Raw genomic sequence first — 12149 nt, 5'->3', positions numbered from 1 at the left:
TTAGGTTTCATCATTCTCCACATTTTTATTCTGAATGAAGCAGATAAGCATAAGCAGATAAATAAAACACCAGATTCTAGATAGCCTTAAAATCATACATTTTCTTGCATTACATCAAAATCCTAAGACTATTTTAGGACTGAGCTTTTTTTTTTTCTTCTTCTTCTTTCCCTCTTTTAAAATGGAAATCCTGTAACTTCTTTTTTTTTGAAACTGAAAGGCAGATTTTTCTGGCAGGTTCTGATTTAGGATTTTCTATATAGCCTAACATAGAAACCTTTTAACATACTTAAATGTGCTTATTATTTACCTAGCAGACACTTGCTGATCTTCCAGTATATCAAACTGGAGAGATCTTGATCAGCTAAATATAAGAATTATTTCTAACATGAAACCATACATGGTACTGTCTCTGATGGAGACTGTCAGGTTAATAAGTGATTGATAATAAAAAAATAATAAAAGGTGAGGATGATCAAATATGATTGCACACTAACATTGTGGTTAGAAAACCTTCCCTGGAAGACTGAGGAAACATTTACCTTCACTTTGCAAGGAGAATATTACAACTACGTGAATTCAAGTTGTGTCTGCCTAAAAGCACAAACGACGTGTAAAATAACATGATATAAATAAAGATAGCTGAAACAAAATGACTATAGAAATGCCCAAAGAATAAATCTTCCCCTAAATTAAATCATAAGCTGAGAATCCTGTGCATAAAAACTCCTCAGGTACCAGTGGGGAAGAAGGAACCTGAGTCTCAGGTGACTCCAAGGCAGCAGTTTTCCCACTGCTCTTCTTGCAGGGAGCCTCCCCATGAGTTGGAACTTCTGATGCACCTGAGTAAGCTGCTGATTCTCAGATACTCCCCTATGGCCCTGCCATGCAGTAACGCAAGATAAATTTCACTGAGAACCCCAACACTTCTCCTGAATAGGCAAGGAGAAAAGACAAGCTGACCTCTATAAGGCAGACTCTCTGCTGGTAAGAACGCACATAAAATTCTCTTCTTTCTATGTTTGCCTGTGCTTTTCTACATAAAAAGGCAGCAGACCTATAAATCAGAAAATGAACTTTGAGAATGGTACTTGCTCTGTATTATTTTGCTGTATGATTTCTGCACAAGGAACAGCCCAGCCCTCAGCAATCATGTCTGTTTCCTTCCCCAACTCTAAAGCAGTGATGCTCGTCTAGCTTCTTTAATTCAGTGGCAGGGAAGCCTTACTCATACATGTGTTGGGAATTGTCTCTTCCCCTCAGCCTAGTCATTCTGAGGGAAGAGACAATACCATCACCATCCCAAACCTCCCACATCACTTGTTACTACTGCTTCTATCACAGAACTTAGTGTCTTAGGGCAGGACCACTCCTACAGTGAGACTACACTGGCCAGTGAGATACACTCCTGAAACCACATGATCTCCTACCCCCACCCAAAACAACTGCCTCAGAGTAGGTGGTGATCCTCTTATACTACTTCTAAAATTGTGACAGTTTCAGATGGCGTTATTAATCCAGATCAAGTACAATTTTTCACACGCATTAGCAAGCCAAGTGAACCCAAGATAGAAATATATGCTTATATATATATATATATAAAAAGATGAACACGTGTGTGAAAATGATGCAAAGCATTTATACGCCTGAGGGGTGGATAGCATAAGAGTCCTCTGCCCCTTCTTTTCTCCCTCAACATCACCTGTCATCAGTGAAGATAATGACTTTTTCTTGCCTCAAAACCTAATTTCTTGTTGAGTCTTAAGCTTTCATAATTCATTATCCACCAAGCTACTTCCTCACATCTCTTTTTAGCAAAATAATATGCTAAATAATAAAAAATACGCATCTTCTGTATGACACAACAATTTCATTTTTATTTTTCATGCCATTTATTTGTATTTTATAAAACAAAAATTACAAATGAAGTTAAACAGTTTTTTCTTCATATCTCTCCCACAAACTTCGAGGGCACATTCCATGCCTAACCAGTGGCTTACAATTCTTAACTCTGAAATTTTAAAAATCTTATCAGCCAAAAACACGTCTCAGAGGAAAAGAAAAACCACCACCAACAGAACTTTTTCTTAAAAAGCAAGCAGACAAACACAGAGATTTTAGGTAGAGGACCTCCACAAGCCACTCTCCAACACATTTGAAAAATCATGGCAGTAAGGTGAAATCCCCAGTGACTGGAAAAAGGGAAAGATCACTCCCACTTTTAAAAAGGGTAGAAAGGAAGACCCAAGGAACTACAGACCGGTGAGCCTGACTTCTGTGCCTGGGCGGATCGTGGAACAAATCCTCCTGGACGCAATGCTAAAGCACAGGCAGGACAAGGAGGTGATCAGGACAGCCAGCACGGCTTCACCAAGGGCAAATCGTGCCTGACCAGTCTGGTGGCCTTCTATGATGCAGTAACTGCATCAGCCAACAAAGGAAGACTGACTGATGTCATCAGTCAGTCTAAGGGACAAACTGATGGACTTCTGCAAGGCCTTTGAAATGGTACCACATGACATCCTAATTTCTAAATTCGAAAGACATGGATTTGAAAGGTGGACCATCGGTGGATAAGGAATTAGCTTGATGGCCACACCCAGAAAGTAGTGCTCAATGGTTCTATGTCCAGCTGGAGACTTGTGATGGGCCGTGTCCCTCAGGGGCCTGTCTGGGGACCAGTTCTTTTCAATATCTTCATTGATGTCACAGATGATGGGATTGAGTGCACCCTCAGCACATTTGCAGATGACGCCAAGCTGAGTGATGCATTTGATACCAAAGAAGGAAGAGATGCCATCCAAAGGGACCTGGACAGGCTGGAGAAGTGGGCCGATGTGAACTGCATGAGCTTCAACAAGTCCAAATGCAAGGTGCTGCACCTGGGTCGGAGCAATCCCCGACATGAGCACAGACTGGGAGAAGAACTCATTGAGAACAGCCCTGCAGAGAAGGACTTGGGGGTTCTGGTGGATGAAAGGCTCAACATAAGCCAGCAGTGCACGCTCGCAGCCCAGAAGGCCAACTGAATCCTGGGCTGCATCAACAGAGGAGTGGCCAGCAGGGCAAGGGAGGTGATTGTTCCCCTCTGCTTTGCCCTTGTGAGGCCCCAGTTGGAGTACTGCATCCAGGTCTGTGGCCCCCAGCACAAGAAAGATGTGGACCAAGTCCAGAGGAACGCTACAAAGATGATCAGAGGGCGGGAGCACCTCTCCAGAGACCCTGAGAGAGCTGGGGATGTTCAGCCCGGAGAAGAGAAGGCTCTGGGGAGAACTCGTTGCAGTCTTTCAATACTTACAGTGGGGTTATAAAAACGATGGAGAAGGACCCTTTAACTCGGGTACATGATGATAGGACAACGGGGAATGGTCTTAAACTAAAAGAGGAAAGGAGGATAGATTTAGACTAGATATGAGGAGGAAATTCTTCACTCTGAGGGTAGTGAGGTACTTTAATAGGTTGCCAAGAGAAGCTGTGGATGGCCCATTCTTGAGGTGTTCAAGGCCAGGCTGGATGGGGCACTGGCCAACCTGATCTAGTGGGTCGTATCCCTGCCTATGGCAGGGGGGCTGGAGTTAGATGATCTTTAAGGTCCCTTCCAACCGAAGGCATTCTATGATTCTATGACGTTCTACAAGATGCTAATCTGTAGAAAAGTGCATTATGATGGCTTGATAAAGTAATTAATGGAATGTTATTTAAATGTTAACGGGGTGCATTTTTCAAGAACACATTTGAAGTGCAAGTAAAAGTTATCTTTTTATTTTCTAAAACAGAGAAAAAGTGAAAATTTCAGAATGTGAAAAGTGTTGTATTAAAATAAATGGAATGGGAAGACTAATTTTAAAATTTGTACATTCAAGGCACTGGCAGTTGAAATTTAGTAACTCTTAACTAGTATTACTTAAGATTAAAGTAGATAAGCTACATCTAATACAGGTTGAGATTAATTACCTCTGACAGGGCAAGCAACTGGGAACACTAAAAGTTGAGGAAAAGGCAGAAGTGGCATCACTCAAATAACTACCCTGGCAGAACACTTATTAGTCAGTAATTCATTTGACCATTTTGCTCCAAACAGAGTCAAAATAATTATCCCCTGAAGTAAACGCTGCTTAACTTCTTCATTCAAAATTTTTAAAACAAAATTGATTGCATATAAGAATGACCACGTTTCACGCCTTTTTGATACAGGTATTTGAAGTATGTTTAGCATTTGTCAGGGAGCAGGTATACACAAAGTAATTTAAGGTATAGCTCGCTAAACTGAAACAGTTTCAACTACAAACAATTATAAATGAAGAATCATGTTCAGGTTAAAACCTAGCAATAAGTATTTAATTTAGTCTAGAATTAAAAAGTTTGCAGTTCTAGTTCATGGCCAGAAACAGCATAAACAAAGTAAAAACTTTCCACTGATACCTTGTATTGCTTTGGAACATAGCTACAGCTACATGCAGCAAGATTCATTCCTGTAACTTGAATTTGTACCTACTCCAAGCAAGTCACTTCCTGAACTATGCTTCAGTTGTAACAGAATACTTGTATATGGAAACATCCATTTTCACAGCTTAGAGACTGCAAGGGGACTGTTTCTAATGCTGTTATTGACTGAGTATATTATGTCATGTTTTAAAATCTACCTGCTTTCCTCCAAACCTAGTTTTAGGCTTCTCTCTAGAAAATCAACAAAATGTCCTGGAATGGGATTAAAAAAAATAATCCTATTTGTTCTGAAATTTATTTTAGCACTGGATAAATAAGAAATTTTATATTCCCACTCCTGAGAAAAATCAAGATCAGAATCACAATAAAAACAACAAAATATCCAATTAATTTCATGAAACTAGATTACTAAAGCCTATTTCTATTTCCCTACAGATTTGCATCTTTCTGTCTAGGAAGGTAAGAAAGTACAGGCTTTTCCCTGAAAAAAAAAAAAAAGTGAAGCTTTTCCCTGAGTTGTTGATTTTCTGGGAACTGCAAATAGAGGCATATGCTGGTGCCCTCCTTCAGTGGGGGCCTTCATAGCATCGTTTACCAGTCCACAGATGCCTATCTTTACTAAACGTGTAAGAAGATAATTATCTCTGAGATCCTCAACTCTCTGTCAAACATGGTTTGTGGTAGCAAAAGATTCCAAACTGCTTTGCAGAGGCATCAGGAGAGTAAACAAATACTGGGCACTAAGCTACTGTGTCAGATGTAGAAAATACATATTAACTTCTATAGGAAATTGAAGATTTTCTGACGACCTCATTCCCATGTATTTAATTTGCCTTTCCTGATGGAGGTACACGGTGCAATTTGAGTGTCACAACACATCCTGATACCAAGATCACTCTCAATTACACTCATGACAGTTTTGTTTTGTGATCAAAAACTATGAGATCATGATCATTCCCCTTCCCAGGTTCCCACCAGTCACTGCATTTTTCACAGCTTTTTGTACCACTTCCAAGAAAATATACTTCTCACTGCGGGATTCTGGATATGATTAAGCTACTAAAATGATAGAAATAAAAGTAGAAAGGAATAACTGCAGCGCTTATACATGTGCAAATGGTAAGAAGTAACGTGGAGTTCATAAATCAACCCTAAATTGAACAAAAATTGGGAAAAAAGCATCATAAACAATGGGGGCTACCTAAACTTGAATGACTAAATTGTGAGAAACAAAACTGATGGAAAAATTTCATCCAAAATTTAGGTTTTTAAACGAAAAATAAGGATACAATAATCACATCATCTCGATAATTATGGTAAACCTTTTTTTTTAATTTTAATTTTTACAGTGATTTTCACTGCAGCATTTCGTGTAAGGGTATATTTTGTTTGTCTTTCTAATCATGAATATTACATGGATTGTGCTCAGTCTCAGAACATGAGCCTTTCTATATTTGTGGGTTTCTTGCTAATGTGCTATGGAATTCAAAACCTATGGGACTTTGGGACTTTAATTTAAGCCTGTGGCAATGAAGATGCAGCTGTTCATTTATAAGCAATCATCACAGCTACAGAAGTTGTAAGATTAAATTTGAAAAGCCACTTTCCTGAACTTTTAAAATGATTAAATTATAACAGAATCAGTGCTACTTTATATTAGAAATACTTTTACTCATTAACTTTCTTCCAAGTTTAAAATCAAACCAAACCAATTATACATAGCATTCCACCTGAGCTTGCATCAGGTTAGCATTGCAGATTATGTATCAGTATTTGATTATTATTGTAATGTTTGCTCCTCACATACATAATTAGAATATATCACCAGTGATGACCCAGTCAAGAGTCTTTGAGGTTGGCATTATAGACTTTATTCTGTGTTGGCTCAGGTGCAACTCAACACTGCTATTTTATTTATTTTAATTTATTTAAATAAATCTATCAGCGAATCAAACCAGAATTATAAAGTGGTGTTACTTACTCGTTATTGAAATGCCTTCTAATATATCTAAAGCAAATTTTATCAACATATAAAATCTACAGAACTCATCTCTGTCAAAGTTACAGATACCAACGTGAAATATATTCTTCACTGATTTGATGGGACAGCTGTGTACTTGTGCTATAAGTCACTACTTTAACTAGGATTCTGTTTGATAGGAGTGCGACAGGAAAGGGCTATAAACGGACTGTGTGTAAACGACAGACCAAGAGAGAGTCCAGAAACTCTAAAATAGTGCCAAAGCTCAATTCCTGAAGCTGAATTCCAATGTTCTACTGTTAGGTGAGACCCTAAAAATCATGGCTATTAAGCTTGTACTACAAAGTGTCAAGATGATCAAATGATACCAATGAAGACATTTACGGATGGATGATAGAAATGGGATCACATTACCATTGGTTCTCTTTCTTGGTGGTAAGAAGTTTCCATACGTGCACAGCAGCTATAGTGTTTCATTCCTAATAGCTCTTTAATATTTTGTCCTAAGTACAACCATACTAAAGAAAAGTTTATTTTCTAACAGGCAGTACAGAGAACAACAAGGTATCAGTCCTCTACAAAGACCTAAAAATGATGAGACAACAGACTGTTTTTTTTCATTCCTTTTCCTATTTTTTTTTTTTTTTTGAGTGAAATCTTTCTCTTGAATTAAAAAAAAAAAATTACCCTTGGAAGGCAGTGTTTCCTAAAGCAGGGCAAGACTCCCAAAAGACATAGTTTTTGTGATCTTACAGAGGAGTTCTACTTTTTTTTCCTTACAGATCTAACCAGTGACGTAATACTCTACAACAATCATTCTCAAGAAATTTGAGTAAGAAAAAGCTTGAAGCTTTCTAAAGCAGGCAGACGCTCCTTTCAAATGCAGTTTTACTTTTTCCTTGCAGACACCCTGGGGACTTCTTTCAGTAGCACCAGATGTACAATGCAATAAATGTGGAAATACTGGAAAAGACTGTGGGGTAAACAGCTAGTTAAGAAAAATGGTATCTTAATAGCAGAATGCCTAAAACTATATCGCTGTGTAACAATGCCGTGGAGGCCACAAGCTCAAACAGGTGAAATTTTTTGAAATAGGGTACACATGGAATCATTGTATCCTGTTACAATTGCATTTCATTCAAAGCTGACTCTATATTCTAAAGGAAATCCCTTAAAGATATTTCTTGGATGCAGTCACTGCAAGGTAGTTGGAGAGGTAGCATGTAAATTAATCCAATGATTGATGCTCATTTGGGATACTGTCAAGCAACATTTAACTACTATCAGATAAAAAGACTTTGCAAGAAATTGTAACATGCAGAGATCTCATGTGCTAGTGAAGATTAGAGATCATTATTCCTGAGCACAAATTTGAATCTTGCTGAGTTACCTAATGTATATCAACCTACAATATATGACACGCAAAGCTCCTATGAAAAGCATATTTCAGGTTTTCAAAATGATTACCACTCAGAAAGTAACGCAAAATGATCTTCCTTCACCAACTGGGTTGACACACAGACATGCATATCCACATTGAAATAATCAAGACTTCTCCACAACTTACTCAAGAGTATCTTCTAAGTCAATTGTTATTCAAATCCTTATGGTTTATGTTCTAAACAATGTTGTGTGGCTGAACAGCCAAGATTAAATAAAGGCAACTCTCAGGGAACCCAACAGGATAAATATTTAGAACTCAAACATTATCTCCAATGAGACTAGCTCATAGTTTGGGGAATGTGCTCATTCTGTATCTTTTTAACATACGAGACAAAGACACTTCAACTCTAAAATTCATGTGTAATCTAATCATATTCTGGTATACCCAGAGACATCACTTGCCTAAGACAGCCCACGATTTAGAACTAACTTTTCTGCTTACATTATATGCAAGATAACACTAACTTTGCTAATAAACACTACAGTATCTTAACTAACCAGTTACCTGGAGGGCATGAAAAAACAGCAAACTACAGTTCATTGTAAAGCCACCATAGCATTTACACTGGATAATTTTTCTTTAAGTGCCAAAAAGGAACATCATATTCTTTAGATCTTGGAGGATTATTAAAGCAAATGGATGTGGAAAAGAAAGTAGGGCAATCAAAAATAAAAATGATGAATGTAAGGCTTTCCTTTGTCCATGGGGAAGGAAGATATTTTTATATAAATATGTATAGCTACATACACACTTATCTCAAAGTATTTTATAAGTAAAAAATGAGCTGCTGTCTATAATCCTTTAAAGCTCTGCTATGAATAGCCTAATAAAAAAAAAAAGAAAAAAAACATGCACAAAGAGCTTGAAGGATTTTTTTTTTTTTTTAAACATTTGACAACATTAATATCTTAAGTCTTTTCATAGCAACCATCAGGCATTTTTGCAACCACCACTATAAAATTCTACTGCCATTCTCTGACTAAGAAGTATTTAGCATAACAATAACAGGGCAAATAAACTGGGAAAACAGTCCAGTAAGTGTCATTGCTCCTTTACTCCCCCTAAAATGAGTAATTGTATAGGACAATTAAATGGAATTACACTATTAAGTACAGTTTACATACACATATGTTTGCACCTATATGCAAGAGGTAATGCCACATCATCACTGTTAACTAATCACCTTCATTTGTAAGGATGTGAATTTGAGCCACATAGCTCCCCAATGGGTCAAAATTAAAATGGAAGTAAATCAGTTATGTAATTATTAATATAATAGACAAGAGCTAGAATGGTGAGCCATCAATTCTAATTAAAGGCTGCAATTAAAGGATACTTCAATCAATCATCTCTGTGAAAGTATACTCTATTGATTGCTACATTAATTATTAAAATCACATTGAAATAAAATTCAGATATAGTTATCTGCCAACTACTTCAAAATACTATTCTAAGGCTTGTAATCTAAATCAATGACATCATAACTAGAACTGCAATTTCTTTTATATTTCTATAAAGAATGGCGTGAAACACAATCTCAGGTACTCAAGTAGTGCAGTACTCAGCTACTATTTTTAGAAAGGATACACAAGAATTTTACTTTCTGCCAGAGTCAACATCACCATTAAATCCTCCTGGCAGTCCTTTAATGCTTTCCCTCCAGCAGGATTGCCAGAGTATCAATATATTATGTACTCTAAATATATGCATATATCAGACAATTGTATGAAGAAAACTGGGTATTTCAAGAACTTCTGACAGAGCCAAAACCCAGACCTGCCTGCATAAATAATACGAAGAAGTTGAAACACAAGTCTGTAATTTTCAAATAGAAATAGAGACAGGTGGAAAGTAGAGTTCACAGTTAAATGCCAGCCCATGAGGTTCTTGACTCAGCCATGTTTTATGCTCCTGTGAAGAAAAAGAACACAGAGAAGATAGTAGTTGAATAGATAATGAAGTCTGCCACAAAATTCAAGTTAAAGCCAAAATCAGTTAAGAAGGGCATACAGAAGAAAATACTCTGCCATACACGACAGGAGCAGAACTCTGGGTGTGGCAAGAAAGAATGGTGGGAAACTGCTTCCCAACTTATTACTTCCACAAAGAGATCCTTTTAGTGTGGTATGACAAAACGCAAAATGCTGTTTGCTGTGCTCTAGAGTACAGATATTTATCAGTATTACCATATACAGTTATTAATAGCTGCAGTAAAATGATATAATGACAAGTAATCAACAATTGAAGCCCTCATGATTTCAGTTGCACACAAAGTGTAGTACTTAGTGTATCAACATAACTGCTTTGTTACATTACCAAAACAATCTTTCTTCAATATTATTTAAATACAGTTTGAAAGGAAAAGCTTATCAGATGCTTTCAGATACCACAGCCCCTTGACTTTGAGAAGACTGAGTTACAAGTGCTAAGAATATCTCCTTAAAATCTTGATTTTTGTAAAAACCTCCTCCGAACTGTCAAATTCCATAGTTGGTTTTAAGCTGGTAATTGTGCCAGCAGGCAGCCAAGGCTACAGAAATCTACTGTAAAGATTTATGACTGCCACCCACCGCTACTGAATGCTCTGTAACTATGGGCTGTAATCAGAAGAAAAATAATTAAAAAAACACATCAAAGGAAAAAAGAGAACAATGTACAGTATTAAAAAAGGACCTTATTTTCATTAATTTGATGTCCTTTATACAGAAATGGATGCACAACCAGCCCCTAGGAGCTAAAAGTTCCAACTGCTTTTTCAGAAATAAAGACCAAACTTCACAAAATAAGGTAAGGTTTTAACTAAAGAAATGTACCTGAATATCTATCAATCAATCAAAACTTGCTTCTTTTAATTGTGTTCCACCAACCTTAGCTTCCTCTGAAAGTCAAGTAACAGCAGGCAAGAACAGCAGGTGAGAAGGAACAGGCGATGGCAGCAGGTGAGATTAGCCATAGATGTCATATGCTGTCTGGCTGGTTTCAAAAACCTGCGATTGATTTAGACTCACTAAAGTCAGTTTACTAAAAACACTACAAAAATAGGATTTTTGTCCATTGAAAGTATGTCTCTTTAGAAGGCAGAAATCTCCTTAAATACCTACAGTAACCAATGAATTACTTGCTACTTTTTATAATACAGGCCACACTTATATGGTGTTAATTCTCTAATATTACAGCTACATCTAATCACATTTAATAAAGACAAATTAAAAGAGCAATGGAAAAAAAAAGTAACCATACTGATTCATAATTTCAGACAAAACTTTTTACAAGGAATATCAGTAACAACATTGGTCCAGATCTCTTATCCTTTGAAATGCATTTCTCTTTAGAAAAATTAGGCAATAGTTGACTAAAATTAATACTTTTCTGTGTAATTAATGTTTCATTTTTAAGATTACCATAAAGCTGTCAGCGCTTACAAAATATTGCTAAAATTCAAGAAAATAAAAGCATAATAGTAAATACCTTAAAGAAAACCATAATAATATATTAAACAGTCGTTCTTTGGATACACAGATGCATCAAGTTAGCTACTGGACTTCCTTCCTAGTATGAGAAGAGTGTATGTTCATTTATACATAAAACAGTAAGTTCAAAAGTCTTTAAATACCTACCCAGAAAAACTACAGCTAAAAATAATAATAAAAATAAATAAATAGGGCATAACGACAAAGCAACAACGACTATCAAATTATGCAACAGGATTATTCTGCTCCTCCAGGTGCTTCAGACTCCAGGGACAGGATTTTAAGAGCAGTTACATTTGTACAGTAACTGATGCATTCAGTTTTCTTCACAACACTAATTAAAATGGTTCAGAGAAGGAGTTACCACGCTGAATGTAGTTAATCATCAAGGATTAGATAATCTGCTTTACAAAACAGTGGCTTTCCCTATCGTATGAAATTACTTTATAAAATTAAAACCAAGGAATCTGATTCTACCACTTATTGGCAGTGCTCAATTTTCACTCACTTTGCCATGAGTCGTTGGCATCCCTGTAAAGACCAACATTTATGATTTCATAGAACAAAAACCGCTTAGTCATACTATAAATCTATCCCATCTATATGATGATACTTTGATATGTCATTAATCAAAGAGCATTATTATTATTTTAAAATCAAAAATAGTTTTTACAAAACTATTTCTAAAGCTGTTTTTACAGTAACAACAATTTTATAAGAGATATAGAATTGCATTTTTGTTTGGTATGTTACATTACAAGCAGATCAAGAGTAATTAAGAAAAACAGTAGTACTAATTCTTAGAACG

General features: G+C 36.5%; 1 protein-coding gene across 6 annotated transcripts in view; it reads right to left on the bottom strand.

The window, feature by feature from the left end:
• NOVA1 (NOVA alternative splicing regulator 1) overlaps window positions 1-12149 on the bottom strand; it is a 159806-nt gene that overhangs the window by 53766 nt on the left and 93891 nt on the right. The window contains exon 1 of one of the 6 annotated variants that reach the window (XM_048058847.2): window positions 2261-4826. The exons of the other annotated variants lie outside the window; for them this stretch is intronic. The gene's annotated coding sequence lies outside the window, so the exon portion shown is untranslated. Of the gene's footprint in view, window positions 1-2260; window positions 4827-12149 lie in introns of those variants that run through there. 6 annotated transcript variants of the gene reach the window in all.

Source organism: Anser cygnoides, chromosome 5 (assembly GCF_040182565.1).
Source record: "Anser cygnoides isolate HZ-2024a breed goose chromosome 5, Taihu_goose_T2T_genome, whole genome shotgun sequence".
NCBI lineage: Eukaryota > Metazoa > Chordata > Aves > Anseriformes > Anatidae > Anser > Anser cygnoides.
This window is presented reverse-complemented; position numbering and strand designations above follow the sequence as displayed.